Genomic DNA, 17527 nt, shown 5'->3' on the forward strand with positions numbered 1-17527 from the left:
TGCGAAACGCGCCGCTTGTTTGGCTGTGGCTCGCGGCGCTGCGGGCTCCTTATCAGGTGTTTATGTACGGCTAAGTCAATATTTAATATTCAAGTGGTAAATAGGCACCTGTGTTTAGATAAACATCGGCACCGTTTATGTGCAAATATCAAGAGAGGCTGCCCCGTCGGTTTCTTTCCTCCCCTTTGTATTCCACGTGGAACAAATTGCACTCAAATTACCCCATAACTCACATGCTCTCAGCGTTGGACGCAGCCCCGCCGAGCAGCACAGCACGGGATTAAAGCACAGCAACAGCTGCCATGGATGTTATGGGGGAGGAGTAAGATGAACACAGTGTTACTGACACACGCTCAGGTGCTGCACTTGTGTGAGGATGCGAGCAGCGCACAGCAGGAACTGAAAGACACGATCAGAAACGGCTGTAATCACTGCAAGAGTTTGCTCAGTAACTCGGCTGTTAGTGTCCATGGACCAACAAGATCAAGTGTATGATGCCATAACTTAAAATCATACACAGCATAAAGACTTGTAATGAGAGAAAGTCACGGCTAAACAAGAAGTTCCTCATCTCCTGATATTTTTGTCCTGAATCCCAAACTGCTTGAGTTTAGGTGACGTGACATGAAGTGAATGCAATGTGGACATAGAGGATATGTCCTCAGGTGAGAGATTCAGGTGAGAGCTGCGAGCACTTTAGAAGACAGAAGTGAACATAATGCCCTGTGAGGTGCAGTAAAATCCTGAGGACACACAGCACCCATATGCTGAGGAAGAACAGCGTGGATTTTCACCTTGATAGATAAAAATCTGCCCAGGTAAAAAAGATAAGAATCAATGCCAGACCTGTCCTGCATTATCCACTATGTGGAGCTGAAGGGTAATCCTGCTGGGTAGATAAAGGAATCCAGTTGTGTTTAATTGGAGCTGTAAAGTTCACATGTACTATTTTCACAACCTGATCTCTGCAGAACTCACATATAAATGCCAGGAAAAATATATTCAATTCTATGATATAGCAGGAAATACAGCTAGAAAGATATAGCAGGAAATACAGCTAGAAAGGTCCCAGAAACGTTTTCTCTATCTTTGTATTACAAGGACTTTGCCTCAGATCTTCACAGTACATCTGAGCACTCTGCCCTGATATACTTCAATATAGAGCTCACTGCTGAAGTAAGCTTTAAAATCTGGAAAAAATAAGTGATGTTTAGAACTAATAGCATTGGAAATACTTAAGAATAGATTCCACAGTGACTTTTGTCTATCTAGGGAGGTTTCATATCCTTAGAATCATAAGGCTGCTGCCAAATATCACATGCCTGAGGTAAGATCAAGTCAAATTATCTTCAGTAAGTAATTAATACTTGTACTTTATGGGAAGTATTTCCCAGTTTAAACACCTATTGAGGCTTTTAGTTACAAGATATGGAGAAGTTCCACGTGTTAAAGATGCTCAGCACATTGACAAATTGTAATTAAATATTGACACAGCCTTAAATAAACACAGCATTGAATTATGGACACATAATCAAGAACAGGATATAGATAATCTATTTTATAATGTGATTGCTGGTTTCCCACATTGGTGGTTCAATAGCACATAAATGAATTCACGAGTTATTTCTGACAGAACAGATCAATGTGAACCCAGCAGCGTGTTCAATGCTATTGCTAAAGTGCCAGCAGCTCAGTAACAGGCCAGAATGAAGGGAGAAGCCTTTATGGGTTTGGGGATGTAAAAGCTCTTATCATCACGACCTTATCTCTCTATTTCCTTTGTTTGTCATTATGAAAAAGAATCAATTGATTCTGAATTTGCATCAGGATTACTGAACACAGTAATAGAGCACAGGGAAACTGAATCAGTTTGACTTTATCTTGCATAACTTGTATGTGTTATGTACCACACCCTGTGTCACAACAGGAGTGACCACTTCATGGCTAGTCAATCAATTAATGTAGGCTCAGTTGCTCAGGTGAGGATGGCTTGTTATTAAATAGATTAAAAAGGGCCAACATCTACTTATTTCCTGATGCTTACATAGATCTAATGCTTACATTTCATGTTGCTGTGTTAGAAGATCTCTATCTTGTTTAAGAAACAAAGTCAGATAAGAGCATAAGTGAGCACTAGGAAATGCTACTATGAGATCACAAAGGGCTTTTGTGTTTATATTTATATACTATGTATATTCATAAGTGCTCAGTTTATATCAACATACACCCACACAAACACTGTGTGTATTGTACACATTCTCTAATATCTGGAATTACTCTGTTGCCAAATCCATGCTCTCCTGCCTTTAAAGCCAAGGGTCTTATGTCCATAAATGCCAATCCGTTGACATTCTTCAGAAGTGTGAGATGTCCCCAAAAGCTGCTGTAAAAAGATTTCTTCTGAATATTAACATCAGAAAAGCTATTGGAGCTTCAGGCCTGTCTGTAGTAAACTGCAATTGTTAAGTTCCAGTAGCGATGCCCTACAAAGATATAAGGACTACAACGAAAAGACCATCTTAATGTGGAGCAAAATACAAAGAGAGGAGGAAAGGCTTCAGTATTGTCGACATACTTCTGCTCAACAGTGTGTGTATTTATTATGAGAATTCCTGACCTTCAAACTAACCCTTCACCTGAGAAGTTCAGAAGAATAAGATTAAAGGTTATGTGATAAAGTTTTCAGAGGGAGATATCCAACAGTTGGCTCTTATTAAGATCTGATAACTAAACTGAGCAGCAATAGCTACAGGATTCAGCATTAATGGAGAAGCAGGTTACTAGAATGCAAATCTCCTTCAGGGTACACAGAAAAGATGAAATGTCTTTAGAATTTTTAGTTGCATTCCTGTAATTTTCCTTTAAATCTGTTATCTTGATATCAGTTCAAGCCTTCATCTCCTGACACTTGTGTGCTGTGGCTGTTGGACCTCAGAACACAGTGCATAAATATATGTCCATTCTTACCTGTTCTTCAGTGTTTGATTCACATATCTCATCCATTCTAGTGCTTGACTCATATATCCACTCTTACCTGTTTTTAAAGGCTTAACACATATAAGTGAATTTAAAACAGATTTATGCTGTCTGTGCCATACAAAAATAAGCATACCTATCCATATGTGCTCCCTTTGAAATAAAGAAAAGGCCTGTACAGTGATAATAAAAGATGATAGTTGTAAATACCAAAAAGATTATTTACAGGAAAAGCTCACCCATGTGGAAGCCTTCAGTCTGCTGGGAACTGCTGAGGCAATCTCCACCAAGGAACAATCTCCAAGAGATGCTGCCTTAGTGGTGGTCAGCCCTTAAATGAGGTCTAGAGATGGAGTCAAGCTCCACCCCTTCCGGGAGCACAGCTAAATTACTCTCACCTGTGCTCCCACAGCTGACCCCACACTTGCCTCAGCTGATTAATCAGAGGTTCAGGCTGTGATTATCAATTTCCCATACAAGGCCACTCCCTTTTCTTTGCAGAGTACTATGTGTACTCCAATAGAAACCAACAGAATACCAACTAATAGAAACGCTTGTAAGAAAAGCTGCTGCTGAAGAGAAACAGCAATAAACTGCAGCATAAACGAACAAAACCTGACTGATGAAAAGAAGTTATTGAGACTGAAGACAGCAAGATGATTACCTGTATGGGAAATTGGTAATCACAGTAATTTAGCTGCGCTCCCGGAAGGGGTGAAGCTTGACTCCACCTCCTCTAGACCTCATTTAAGGGCTGACTACCACTAAGGCAGAATTTCTTGAAGATTGCTTCTTGGTGGAGATTGCCTCAGCATTTCCCAACAAAGGCATCTATATTGGTGAGTTTTTCCCCATAAATAACCTTTTGAATATCTGTTACTATCTTTGTATCATTCCACCTTGTGTTGCCTCTTTCTTTCTGACTTCTCTTTTCATGTGTCTGTCCAGCAAAACCACCAGAAAACCAAAAGCATTGGAGACAAATAACTAGGGATGCTTTGGCTTTACATATAGCAATGAGAAATTTCTCTAACAGAATGGAAAGTGCCCTTTGTAAAATATGTTGGCTTTGCTAGCAGGCTCTCACTTCTGCTGATGCTGTAGCCTTCTGGGTGCCTCAATGAGCACAAAACTAATCCTCCCCAGTGTCCAAGATCTGATGGCACTCACTCTGAAATGAAATTAGTTTAACACCTTATAAACTTATATACAAACCACATCTGTGATTGTGTTTGCAGAGTATGTTCTGATCCTTTTATTGCTGTGGTTTTCTTGGTTGTTTTGTTGCTTGTTTAGCAATTATTTCAGTAGTTTACGAAGAAAAATAACATCAGAAGTACTTAACTAGCCAAACCACAAATACTATTCCTTCCTGTATGTTAATGAGAGCTAATTCCACTATTTAGTTACTATTTCATACTTAACTTACTATTTCCCTTTATGAATTTCTTTTTTCTTTTGTGAATGCCTCCTCCTTTCTCTCCTTGCATCAAATGAAAGTAGACAGCATCATGTGACACAGCAGGTTACTGCTGCCTTTAACCTGCCAAAGAAAAACAAGTCAGAAAAATCCTTTTTATTTTTACTTATGATAAAAGATAGCAACTTAGCTTTTTACTTCATCAATAAAATAAATGTCCATAGTCAGAATGTTAAGTTAGAAAAATCCTTCTAGTTTAGGATTAATAGTGTAATACTTGATAATAATTTACTAAGAGAAATATGTGTTTCTCACTCAGACTGTAGTGTTGGAGTGTTATGTAACAGCTTTTTACTGGTATGTAGGAAGACAGAAAAAAAACAAAAATAATACCTTGACAATAAACTTAAAACTAGGAGAGGAAAATAAATAGGTAATGTTCTGTGTCTGATAGAATTTGCTTATGAAATTCTAGCTGTGATATGTAGAACCTGCTAAAAGACTTAAACAAATAATCATACAGCTATGAACTCATAGAAAATAATCCCATCCTACCTGAACTAATTCAATATGTTCCCTCTGAAATTATGATTCTGCAAAATGCCTCTAAAGTGTGTACTGCAGCTCTGTGTTACTTAATTGATAAGCATCTTCTTCAAGAACAGTGAGATAAGATCTTATATAGGACCCTCTGCAATGACCTGAGACAGCACTGATTTAAAAACTACCAGAGTTCAGATCTGTGATATTTGAAAAAGCAGAAGCTACTAATAGCCCTGCTCATAATAATTCAGAAAACAAACAACAACAGCAAATACCACCCAAACATGCTTTACACACACATCATTAATGTATTAAAGCTTACTCGGTCCTTTGCTTTCATTTTCCTACAAGGACTGACAATTCTGTTTGCTGGAAGATGCACTTGGGAAGGTGTGTGTTGGATGTTCTCAAACCAAACAAGAGCAACGCTTCAGTCTTTACGAGTGATACAAGGCAAAGTAAGTCCTGGAAACAGTTTGTTTTCTTTTTATTGTGCAACCACAGAAAGGTGAGGGAGTCCCACTTTTTACTTGTGCTCTAACTTAGAAAATCAATTGGAAAAATGACTCAGATAATAGCTTACTCATCACGCAATTACTGTAACTTGTGCAAGTGTGGAAGACATGGTGATGTCTGGTGGTTAGGAGACCAGACCATGTGTCAGGGTTTTATTCCTTATCTTGCTACTGCTTGCTGTGTGAACCTGAACAGTTGCTTGACATCATCTACATTTAGCTTCCCTTTCAAAGTGAGAGTAAGGTTGTGGTTTCACAGGCAGCTCAGCAAGGATACTGAATTGCTGCAGAAAACCCATGCTGAGTGTATCACGCTTATCTTTTTCCTCTGCTTCTACAGAACATGAGGAATCTGCCAGAAAGGAACAAAAATTATGTGGCTGCTGTAAGTGGTTTTTGGTTTTAAACATATGCAAGTTAGCCTTCTTGTAAAATGTCATTTTCTTAATTCTCATCATCACCACTCCAAGGGAAAGGTTGTTGCAAACTGCTGTGCAGCAATGGTGGTAAGGAAGAGAACAGATTTCACAACAAAAGTACCACCAAAGGAAGCAAGGGAAAAACTTATGCTGCTTTTTGTTGAGATAGAAAGGAAATAAGAAGGAATTAAACTGCAAGATAAAGGGGTAGCAGCAGATGGCACCTGACATAGGCTCTTGGCCCTCACCATGGAGGATTCAGAAGCCAAACAGATGGTTACTTCAGCAGAGGGCACCAAAACGACAAATATGTTGTAGTGCCTTAAACTTGCGCTGTCCTGTGAGCACTGAATCTCTGATATCCCCACAGCCTCAGAATGGGTTTGTGTCCTTGTTGTACCTTGACTTTACCTATATTGCTTCCAGGCATTGGGTTTTTTGTTTTGTTTTTCCCTCCTGCCAGGGAAGAGATGGTGCTGAATGACACTGGAAGATACACAGTTAAAGCAAGCAAAGAAAAGTATGCAGAAAGGCACTGAGGAATACCAAGAGAATCTGTGACACTCTACTAAGTCAGTCAAGTCAGTCTGTAGTATCCCTCAATGTCAGTGGGAGAAGGAGAATAATGAGATGCTACAGTGAAGTGAAACCTGTCCTGAGAAATCATCAGAGGGAAGTTTCTTACCTTCCTTGCCATTCCTTCTTATATTTTAACACCAAATGAAGCCACAGTGTATGTTTATGAAGATTATTTCATTCCTAGCAACCAGAAAACACAAATGTTAACTGTTCTGATATCCTGCAAATCTGTTACACATAACATCACAGAACTGTAGAAAGTTTTGCAGGTTTTTAAACAAACGTGATAACATTTGGAGAGTTACACAGTATTATCTTGTATAAATTGAATGGTAGAGAGATGAGCATTCATGGAGATAATATTAATATCACACTTATGCCCTTCACATTTCATTACACCACTAACACTTCTGCAGTATAAATGACATCCAAACTTCATATGTTAATATGGTTAAGATATGGGGCATGCCCTTCCACAGTAGAATACTTTAGTTTGTTTTCATCCTCTTATTACTTTACAATTGGCATAAATGACTAGTTCTGAGAGTTGCATCTGAATTTTCATTTGGATGATATTCAGCATATTCTTTAATGAATATTTTTTACCTTTCCAACTTTACCATTGGAAGGACATGCTTCTGTGTTCTGCTTCTATCAGTGGCATTTTATAAAACAGCAGGAATTTTGGGTTTTGTTAATGCCTATGGTCAAACACATGAAAATGCTGAAGATTTCCTCTAGTGTTCTCTTTTATTTGATATGATACATGCAAGAGTCTTGCATATGTGAAATAACAGGAACATTTTTTTAATGCTTGAAGCCAGCTGGAAAAAGATATTTCATTCTTTCCTTTTATTTTGATATCACATGTTTCAAAATGAGAAAATTTCCATTATTATTAGCTTTATAGGTCATGCAGGTAACTGAAATAGCAAACTGAAACACTGCCAGCTCATTAAAAATCTTTCTTTATGAAGATGGCTACTGTTACTGCACTGCAATTTTATATGGAAACTAAAATAGGTTGAATAATCAAAACGATACTATTTCACAGTTGCATTGATATTTCACCTATTTCAGTTGTGTAGGTTAGTATAGGGAGTCATTTCTAATGAATCTGAAGGCTACTGGGTTGGCCACAAACATAAGATCCTAGAAGTGTGCCAACATCAGCATCTCAATGGTGAGAGGAACAAAAATGATAACGATGAAATGGAAAACTGGTACATGGTATTGTAGAATCGAAGCTAATAAGTGGAGATAAAAGACAGCAAAATTAAAAAGCTGAAATGAGATTTGAAAACAGTAATCCTGAAAGTAAATATTTTGTGTTTTGTATGTTGATGCAATGTATCAGATAGGAAATAATGCTGGATAAGTGGAGAAAGTGAATGTTAAGAATAAACTAGCTGTCTCATGAGATCAACTCCTGGGTGGAGGGTGGGGGAAAGAAGGAACAAGTTCACCTACAAATTTCAGAACCTTTAAAATCCAGGACAAAGAAGAATCATGTGGAAGTGTTACTCTGAGGATTTAAAATGGGTTATGAAATTCAGAGCAGTCATCTCTGCAGTGTTACTTAATAAGCGTAGGTCATTCCAGATCCCACTTCTCTAAACAATGTGGTACTGTGGTAGATTATGTTGTAATACAGAAAATTGTTGTTAGCGAGTAAGTACTGGTAACTGAGTTTACTAAGTGGTAATAGAATTAAATGTTGAGGGCAAACAGAAGCTACCTGAAAATGAAATCCTTTCAATAGACAGGAATTTATGTGGGAACTGACTATAGGAAGTGGTAGAAGGCTCCTGAATGAAGTACTGAGAACACAACTGAATAGAATACTAGGATTATGTACTCTGTACCACCTGATATCCACTAGGCAGGAGGAGCATGTCCTTAGACCTCAACTGTTTCTGGTTTCTTCAACTTTAAACAAAAGTTGTTGAGAATACCTACCATTTCAGTTCATGGTGCTGGCTTCTGTGTCTGAACAAGATATTAGCAACTTCAGCCATTAATTAATTAAGACATTACTTAATAGTAATGTGTTAAGTACTTAATAATAAGACATTAATTAAGAATTAAGTAGGTATTCAAATTTACTTAGGATAATGTGCAGTCATACTGTTTCATAGTTCGTTTGCAAGCAGAGGGGTTAATTAGATAGCATTATGAATATTCAGATTTTATCATTAACCATGCTGCAATTTGCCAGTTGGTCATACGAAAGATTGTGCTTCAAGACAGACTCTTCCAAAATTTACACAGTCATTATGAACAAGTGGTCTTAGTGTCACTGTAGGAAGTATTACAACATGACCATAATGATAGAATGATCAATGAATCTATGTGCAATTAATAAAAGAGACAGAAAGATGAGCTGAAAGTCAAACTGTCAAACTCAAACCCCTTTGTCTAAGAAGCTCTAGGTGTTTGTTTCCAGGTCTGTCTGCATGATGTGACCCTGCATCCTTTTGCAGGTTGCTATCTCAAGGCCCTGACTCTAAGCCTGGTTATTCTTCACCTGACATCATGCTTCTTCAATGGCATATGAAGGTCACACAGTCCTCTGCTGTTGGGATGTTGAACTGACAGAGCAGTGCATGTTTCTTGTAAAGTAAAGTGTAAAGTGTAAAGTGGTTAGCAATGCCAGGATTCCACGTACAGCATCCTGCATGCGCCTCACTGTGCGGGTTACACACCAAACCTTTCCCAAAAGGGGAGTAACAGGAAAAGTATCAGCATGTAACTCTGTAAGACCCTTTAGAAGAGCAACATGAGCTGTCAGTGCCTGTTTTAGCACTGAATGAAGAGCTGTACTAAACAAACCCCAAGCAGATGCTGGGGCTCCAGCTGGGCACCCACACAGGGACATCTTTGGGGAACATCATGGGGCCGGTGACCCCAGAGCTGGTTCTCACATCTGTACACAAATTTGAATGAGTTCAATTGTATTTGATATCTCAGATCACGCTTTCATGGCAAGAGAATCCAGTTGATGCTATGCTGAAATAACCTGAAGTTCAATAGCTTTGAGATGTTCTGGGGAGTAGATGTCCATCCATTTATGCTAACTAAATGCAGCAGTTGTCAATACGTGTAAAATACTCCAACATTTCTCCAGTAACCAAACTAGCTCCAGTACTGTGTGCCACAGGACGGCTTGGTGGATCCCCAGCACACCTCCAGCTTATTTTATGTGGAGGATAGCGGACCTTCCCAGCAGCAAGCCCAGCTCTGTGCATTCCTGTGGACCTGCTGGGCAGAGCAGCGCACAGACATCTTAAAGAGCCTGGCAGGGGAACAGCTTTATATTTTTACTTTATTTTGAGGAAGAAAACGCAAACTGTAAGGCCGATGCCGGGGGGCTCCGAGCAGAGCGGGAGCGCGCCCCGCCTGAGGTAAAATGGCGGGCAAGAGCCTGAGGGGCTCCCAGCTCCACACAACCAAGAACCAACCTTGCTGCGGCTGCGTGAGCGCCGGGAACGACGAAATGAACTGAAAGAACGAAGCGGGGGAAAAACATCCAAAACCAAACCAAAGGCACAGAATGCAGAGAGCATTTCGCTGCCCCGGCCGCCAGCTGCCGGCAGTGACAGCTCCCCCGCCCGGCAGCCCGTCGCCCAGCAGGGCCCGGCCCGTGACTCGGCTGTTTCTCCGGTTCCTCCTCTCCCTCCTCCTGCAGGGGGCCGGCCGCAGGAAGGGGCGGGCGGCAGCGCGCAGGGAGCAGCCGACGCACAAGATGGCCGCTGCTGCAGCGGCGGCGGATGGGGTAGCGGCGGGGCGGTGGGAGGCGGCGGGGGGAGCCCGGAGCCGGTGGGTGCAGGAGGCGGAGGGCGCCGCGGCCGCCCCCGTGTGTCGCAGCTGAGGGGGCCGGAGGCTGCAGCCGGGAGTCCGGCCCGTGTGGTGAGTGAGTGAGTGTGGCGTCCCTCTGCCTTCACCGCGCCGGACAGCGGGGCCGGCCGCGCGGGGCCGTTGAGGGCGGTCGGGCCGGTGGCCGTGTCCCGCCCGCCTCGGTAGGCCTCAGGGTAGGCCTCAGGATTCGCCGGGCTCCATTTCCGAGCTCCCCGGGAGGGAGGGAGGGAGACGCCGAGGAGAGGGGGGAGGGGAGGGAGGGCCCGCCGGTTGGGTCCGGCCGGGGGGGTGGGGGCAGGCGGCGTCGCCTCGGCCTGCGGTGGGGAGGGAGGGGAGGGAGGGAAGGGGCCGGCGGCTTTGTGCGCGGCCTGCGTCTCCTGCCGCCCTTCCCGAGGGCCGTGCGGGCCTGAGCACGATCAACACCGGACCCCGCGTCGCTCTGGCTCGGCTCGGCAAGAGCGGCCCAGCTGCCAGGCAGGAGCCCCCCGGCTGGGGACGAGCCCGCGGTCGCCCTTTTGTCTGCGTCCCTAAGGGCAGAGCGAACAGCGGGCATTTCCACTGCTTTTTCATCCTGTGTTACGTTAGGATTGCAGGGCGAGAGTGGGTAGGGTTTATGGCTGGCTGCACGGAGGCGGTGTAACTGCGTTGTAGCTAGTTGCGGTGGCTGGGAGTGCCCCGGTGTAAGGTTTTGTCCGCCAAAGCCATTGTGAGGCGTGTGCCATGTTACAAGCAGGGAACCGGTGTGTTTTTTCCTTGCTAGTGAGTGGTAAAGCTGAATTTCTCCGTGCACGTACTTGTTTTGTATGTAAGAGCTGCTCTCTTGTTTTCTAATTTCAGTCAAGCGTGAATGGAAAATCCTGTGTGTTTTGTATTATACGGGATACGGCCAAAGTAAATAGAAAAAAAAATAATGATAAAGGAGCCAAAAGCTGCTCTCATCTCTGTAACAGCTTTAGCAACGCTGTCTTCTGATGGCCCAGCTAGGAATAGAAACGCAGTTGTCAGAGTCTGTGTTTATGCTCCGTTGGTGCCATAGACCCACACAGAGCTGTTAGGTAGCTCTCCAATACTCCAATGCAGATCTTGACCTATTTTTTCCTGTTCCTGACCTCTCTTTCCCTTTCAGTCTTATGAGCAGAGTGGTGCTAGCTGGCAAATTGTAAATGCCTGCATTTGTGTGTTTGAAGTCAATGAAGCTGATGAAAGCCTTCCTACCTGTGTAAATGGACAAATACACCTCGGAGTGTGTGTGCAATGGACAGCTTCAGTGCTAGAACCATAGAATGTGACTTTTATTTAGTCTATTCATACATGATGTGGATATGAAATTATGGTTTCTACTAACATTAAATACTTCATCAGGTAGTCACCTTTCTTTTTCTCTGCAGCTTCTTATAGCTTTGCTTCCTGCCAAAGCAGAGAGAGTGATGGGTTGGTTTGAGGGGAACTTGGAAATGAGAAAGTGCTGTCGTTGTGGTCTGCTTTGACAACCAGAGTCTTGGTGTCCTTGTCAGTCACTTCTGAGCAGCGTTAACACTAATGGAGATGAGAAACAAAGTGACTTGCGTGTTTTCTGTGTTTTTGTGGGGTTTTTGTTTTTTGATCGATATGGTATTTGACCCAGTTTAAAAGAAAAGTGGTTTAGAGGCTCGTAATATAGTGAATGCTTATAAAGATATTAAAGTGTTCCAGTGGACAGGTAAATGCGTGGATCCTGCAGTTACATACACCAATATGTCAAGGCTTAATGGAAGGGCAGCTTAGGATGTATGTGTTACTGTATGTACATGATCAGGTGAACAGAGATTAGCAGGATTTTTTTCTCTGCCCTGTTGCCACTGATTCATCATCAATCTGGGCGGCAACCACTCTTAATCTTGTTGAATTAAGCACTGCAGATTCCGAGATTCAGCAAGCGAGTGTATTGAAATGGTGGCTGAATTTCTTCATATTTCATTCAGAGGTCTTGGGTGATGATGACCATGATCACCCTTGATAACAATGATGCAGAGTCTGCTATCAGTAATTATTTGGGGTCTGTGTCTCTTAAGTAACTATTGCTACAAAGGGGATGTTTTTACGGTGCTTAAAGAAAACAAGTACTCATCTGCATTTACACTCACAAATGTACATCCCCAGTGTCTCAAAATAGCTGTGCAGCAGCCACTGTGTGATACCTTATAAGCAGAGAATCTTTTGTGAAAGTTGTTAATTTTTGGAGACGTCTGTTCCCTGTTTCAGATTGTTATCTGCAGTGCATTCAGTGAATCATTTGGCAGATAAAGCCATGGTTTGTGGGTTATCCCCTCCCCCTGCACACCCCAGATTGGAGGATGGCTGTTTGTTGGAGAACCCCGAGCTGTTAGGCCAAAAAACTCGAACTCAGTGGGAGATTTGTGGTTTGGAGCTAATGCCTTGAACTGCGTTTAGCAATGAGTATTCAGTTAGCATGCAGAAATAAAGCTATATTATCCTTCTGTTGTGACAGGGTTTTATATAGATGTCCTAATCCAGCTGAAATTTCAGAGTGACCTTCAAGGTTACTTCTGGATGGGGTTTATTACAGCCGAGCAATCTGAAGTCCACAGACTCACATTAACTGAGATAGAAAGCTACAGCTATTTACCTCTGTTCCTTTCAGTACAGAGGCGGTTCTCAGTGTGTTCTGAATAGATTGCAGTTCCCATCACCTACTTCGGCCACTTGTTTTTCTCAAGAAGTGCTTCTGACAGATATTATCTTCTGCATTAGTTTCAATTCCTTAGTTAGCAGTGCAGTAAAAGCTGAAATGCTATTAGATTTCAAAGGGCTAACTGATCTCTGAATTGTGTTTTTTCTATTTGTGGAAATGCGTAACTGGGAAGAAGGCGAGGAAGCCCCCATCACGTTGTTGTAAGTAGATATGCTGACAAAAACCAGCTGTCTGCTTAGACTTGTTTATGGGAATAACTTCTATCGCTATTGTATGGTAAGAACTTTATTCTGCTGTACCGGTGAGAAAGGAAACTGACTTTTAAGTTTGAAATATCAACATTTTGGGATTGTTTCTTCAAGTTTGTATTGCAAAGAGCTGCACCACTGTACTGGAGTTGTTAGTTGAACGTGTTTCTTATTTACCTGGAGATTCCTGTTTTAATGTGGCAAGAAAGAAGGTGGGTATGTGTGGACTGGGGTGACTTGTGGCAGGTACGGGTGGCTTGTTGTATACGTGAGCAACATAGTTTGTGCAGGTGGGCTATAGAAAGGCCATCAGCATCACAAGAGCAGGTTTTACCTGTGTTACCTCTGTGGAGGTGGCAGCTCCTGGCTCTGGCCCGAGCTTTCACTCATGAACAAGAAACCGGTGCCTTATTTAGATGAAGAATGTCACGTCGTTTGTTTAGCTGCATTTTTCAGCACTGTCCATTGACAACTGGAAAATCTAAATACTTTAGTTCACATGAGGGGGAAAAAAAAGCACTGCACATCTTTTACAGACTAACACCTGAAGCAGATTGTTCAGAGCATAAGGGCCGCGTGTAGAATGGGCCAGAAAAACTGTGTGTTGCTTTTGTGCCTATACACTGTTTTACGAGGCATTAGTTGGAATCAGTAAGGCCATAGACCAAAATCTTCTCACGAGAGATGGTAAGAAGGAGGAAAGAGGAGTCGAGAGTAGAGGATTTATTTTGACAGACAGAAGAATTAGTTTTATCCTGTTTTGCAACCTACAAAATGGAAGGAATTCAATTAAACTGAAAAGTGTTGCAAGTGTAGCAGAAGGGAAGGAGCCTGTCTTGCGTTTGTTTGGGGTAGATTGTAGCATTATGGGATTACTTTGTCATTTGAGGCATAACAGAAAGGAGTGTTTGAGTCAAAAATGGGTAAGGCTGCGGTAAGGAGTCCTGAGCTCAGCATTTCATAAGCAAGAGGGTTAATTTTCATTAGTTCATTCCAACCTTGATGTCACTGGAATATCCAGAAGCTGCACTATAGCCACCTCCACACCAATTCACAGCATTATCTTTCACATAGGACACTATTCCTTAATTACACCAATACTTCAAGGGGGGGAATGTTGTGCTGATCTGAGACTGCTGCACTATGATTGCACTTCTTCAGCTACAGGACTATTGATGACATCAAGTGTGTGGATAGCTGCACTAACTGAAATACCTGCTGCTCTGGGAGAGCCTGCATCCTGTAGGACATTCCTCATTCCTTTTGGTGTGGTTTACTTTTGTTTTAACAAAGCCTGATTTATTGCACTGTTTTGCCGGGTTGGTTTAATAAGTGTTCTTAGAATCGATGCTTTCTTAACTACTGCTTAAAGGCAGGTTGTTACATTGAATAAGCAGTCCAGGCTTTCCAAATGGCATGACTTGACAGGATGCTAAAATCCTGCCAGGTTAAGCTTTGAAGGTTGAGGTGTGGTTGGTTTTAAATCTGTTGTTTGTTACAAGCTTCTGGTTGATCAGCTGGTGGCACAGTATCTCCTTAGTATGCACTGAAGGTCTTCAGGGACCTGCAAACTAATTATTTTTGATAAACTATGGCAGGCAATTCTGGTCTCCAACTCAGATTTAAGAGCTGTCTTCGGAGGCGAAAGGAGTCAGGTTGAAGGAAGGTATTACAAAGTGGATTAATCGAAATTGGTGCCAACGGGGATGGTTTTAATTAGTTACTTATTAATAAACCAGCTTATTTGCAACACTCCCTCTGTTCAGTAGCATTTCTCATTCTTTGTGCTTTGTTTTTAGTATAGATGTTATTCATGCTGACCTACTCCTCTTTGTGTGTAGCAGTTGTACATGAATCAGTAACTGTTCTGTGTCTTAATACAAAGTTTGTGTGACATAAATCCCTTATCGTTTCCTTTAAAAGTGAGAGTTAAATGAGACCTTTAGTTGTTGACTCTTGCTTGTCCTGTAAGTCACATGCTTTGGCTTCTTTCCCCTCTCTCCCTCCCCCCCCCTTTCCTTTGTTATCAATTTGGAATAGAAGTCCTTCAGGTACTATTTGGTGTTTGGAACTGTGCAAACAAAGGAAAGTGCTACGAGTTCCTTATCCAGCATTTGTATCTGTCGAGTCTGGTACTCACAGTACAGGAAGGCTGAAGTGCTCTGTGCCCTATTTCTAACTGCATGCCAAGACGCAAGAACTGAAGACCTTGAGACTATCAACCACTAATTCAAAAGAAATAGCAGAAAGCGAGCTTGGTAGCTTACATGGCTCTCTGAACTATGACACACTGCATAATCGTCATTTAATGACCATTCATAATACTGGCAGTTACACAGACCTAATGTTAATTACATCCCATTTCTGAACAGAAGACGTTCTCCTGATGAGCCCAGTGGAGCGTTTTTCTTTGCTTGTGATGGTTTGTGGCTTTAAAAGGACCAAAACAGACATTTTACAAAATCAGACTTGAAATTTGTGCCACATTTGGGTCTTCCAGGTATTGTGAGGAGATAAAAAACACCAAACTGCTGTTCTGCTTCATGTGGAGGAAAGGAAGAGCGTCTACATGCTGTGAAGCAATTCTCAGCCTACCCCCTCAATGAATGAAGCATCATCTCAGCTTTCATGGTGTGTTTTGTGGCTTCCTTCAAGCTTGCCTAGATTGATATTTTTTGAGTATTCTAGAGCAATTAAAAGATCTGCTTTAGATGGTGGTCGGTTGAGTTTTTTAGTCTTGTCAGAGGAGCTCAGGTGCTCCCAAGTGAAACATTGAATTGACAGAATGCCCTGTTGTGAACAGCAGCATGAATTAATCAAATTAAAAATGATAAATTGTGGTACTGAAACTGGCGTTGGTCATCTGTATCAATGTGGGTAGACATTAGCATTCATTAACATTGTCTTTCATGATCTTTCTCAGTTATTACCTACTTTCCTCCCAAGCGCTTTGTTTTTGTTCTGTTCTGAGCCAGTATTCAATTCAGCCAGTTAATGAAGGTAACAGAGATGGCGTATTGCTTAGTAATTTTACTGCTTTGATGATCCAGGATGGGTTGTTTGCATAATGGAGCGGCCATGGGACTTCTTGTTCCTGATCTTCGCTATGGTCTCCCAAAATGTCCTTGCTTCCTCTGGAACCAGTGAGAAATTGGGAAGCATTGTTCATGGCCTGCTCCCTTGTGACTACTCTGGCTGTTCCTGTGAATGTGAAAGATAAAAATAAGTTAGGTTAAACTGGCTTGTTGGAATGAGCTGGTAAGTTAGATGAGAGGCTGCAATTCAGGCTGCCCTTCCTGTTTGTGACTCATTCCTATTTAACTGCGTGAAAAGGCCTCCTGTAGAATTAATTAAAAGAGATCTTAGTGGTGCTGCGAGAACCTCACAGTTCAGTTAAAGTGGTGAATTGTAACTTTACTCTCCCTTGTTTAACCTCCTTTAAGATGGAAGCCTGGATACTATGACTAATCTGTAGGTGATGCATACAACAAGCAGAAAGAGAATGTTGTGGGGTAAAGTGAGTGTTGGTTAGACTTTAGTTGCCTGCATTAATCCAGACTGTTTTATATGACCACTTTGTTGCCAGCTGCTATTGAATTCTACAGAACAGCTTGAGCTTGTCTTGTGCATATTATTATGCTTCTGCATATTATTAATCTGTTGTATATGTGCTCTGTCACATTGTGGCGGTTACCTGAAGGTGTTACTTCTGTGATACCTTTGTATGCTGCTGAGTTCTGTGCATTGCACTTTGCAGAGAGCCGTTTTCTGACTTGGGGAGGGCGTCCTTTGTATTTCCCTGTGTTTTTCTCCTCTGAATCATCTGTTCTGTTTGCCAGATTTAAGGGCATGTTTGTGTTCAGGATCTGAATAACGAGTTTCACGTTGATAACTGTGGCTTTAAAAAACGGCTCTGTGGGCAAAGTGTACCAGAAAGCAGAAAGGCACAGTTCAATTGGTACTTTTCAAATTAAGGACTTGTGCTTTAAAATGTCACCTTCAATTGCCTGCTTGAGTTTTGCTAATAACATTTCTGTTTTGGCGTTGTGCTTTGAGAGCTGCTGATAAGGGCTGACTTCAGATGAGAACAGGAGTGCTCCCTTTTTCCCAGTTATTACCAGAATTATTGAGGCTGATCTCCCCAAGCACCGTAGTTACTGCAGAGAAGCTTCCAGAGGGGGAGGAATATGTGGCAAGATTTGTACATCTCCATAACTCGCTGTGTTTTGTTTCCTTTCTACAGCATTTGCAAAAAGGAACAAGGAAAAATAAAACTA

The 17527-nt window shown here is 41.9% G+C and overlaps 2 protein-coding genes and 2 long non-coding RNA genes across 17 annotated transcripts in view; 2 read left to right on the forward strand and 2 right to left on the reverse strand.

Annotated features, from left to right (window-relative positions):
- Positions 1–308, reverse strand: part of RABGAP1L (RAB GTPase activating protein 1 like) — a 159838-nt gene extending 159530 nt beyond the window's left edge. Inside the window, exon 1 of the mRNA XM_085510952.1 lies at positions 234–308. The gene's annotated coding sequence lies outside the window, so the exon portion shown is untranslated. The remainder of the gene's footprint in view (positions 1–233) is intronic.
- Positions 309–4410: 4102 nt separating this feature from the next.
- Positions 4411–10041, reverse strand: LOC146758981 (uncharacterized). Its single transcript, XR_014932589.1, has 3 exons — positions 9914–10041; positions 6559–6632; positions 4411–4519 (listed from the first exon to the last, which is right to left on the reverse strand). It is a non-coding gene; the product is annotated as an uncharacterized LOC146758981 (long non-coding RNA).
- Positions 5289–6470, forward strand: LOC116653740 (uncharacterized). The gene is made up of 3 exons (XR_014932587.1): positions 5289–5397; positions 5795–5839; positions 6337–6470. It is a non-coding gene; the product is annotated as an uncharacterized LOC116653740 (long non-coding RNA).
- A 122-nt stretch (positions 10042–10163) lies between the features above and the next one.
- RC3H1 (ring finger and CCCH-type domains 1) overlaps positions 10164–17527 on the forward strand; it is a 52649-nt gene continuing 45285 nt past the window's right edge. For 12 of the 14 annotated variants that reach the window (XM_015869548.3, XM_015869556.3, XM_015869559.3 and 9 more), the window contains exon 1: positions 10164–10361. The gene's annotated coding sequence lies outside the window, so the exon portion shown is untranslated. The remainder of the gene's footprint in view (positions 10362–17527) is intronic. The other 2 variants (XM_015869553.3, XM_085510939.1) reach the window with 1 other exon arrangement.

This window comes from Coturnix japonica, chromosome 11 (genome assembly GCF_054131305.1).
Source record: "Coturnix japonica strain WE chromosome 11, WE-NBRP24, whole genome shotgun sequence".
In the NCBI taxonomy this organism is placed as follows: Eukaryota; Metazoa; Chordata; class Aves; order Galliformes; family Phasianidae; genus Coturnix; species Coturnix japonica.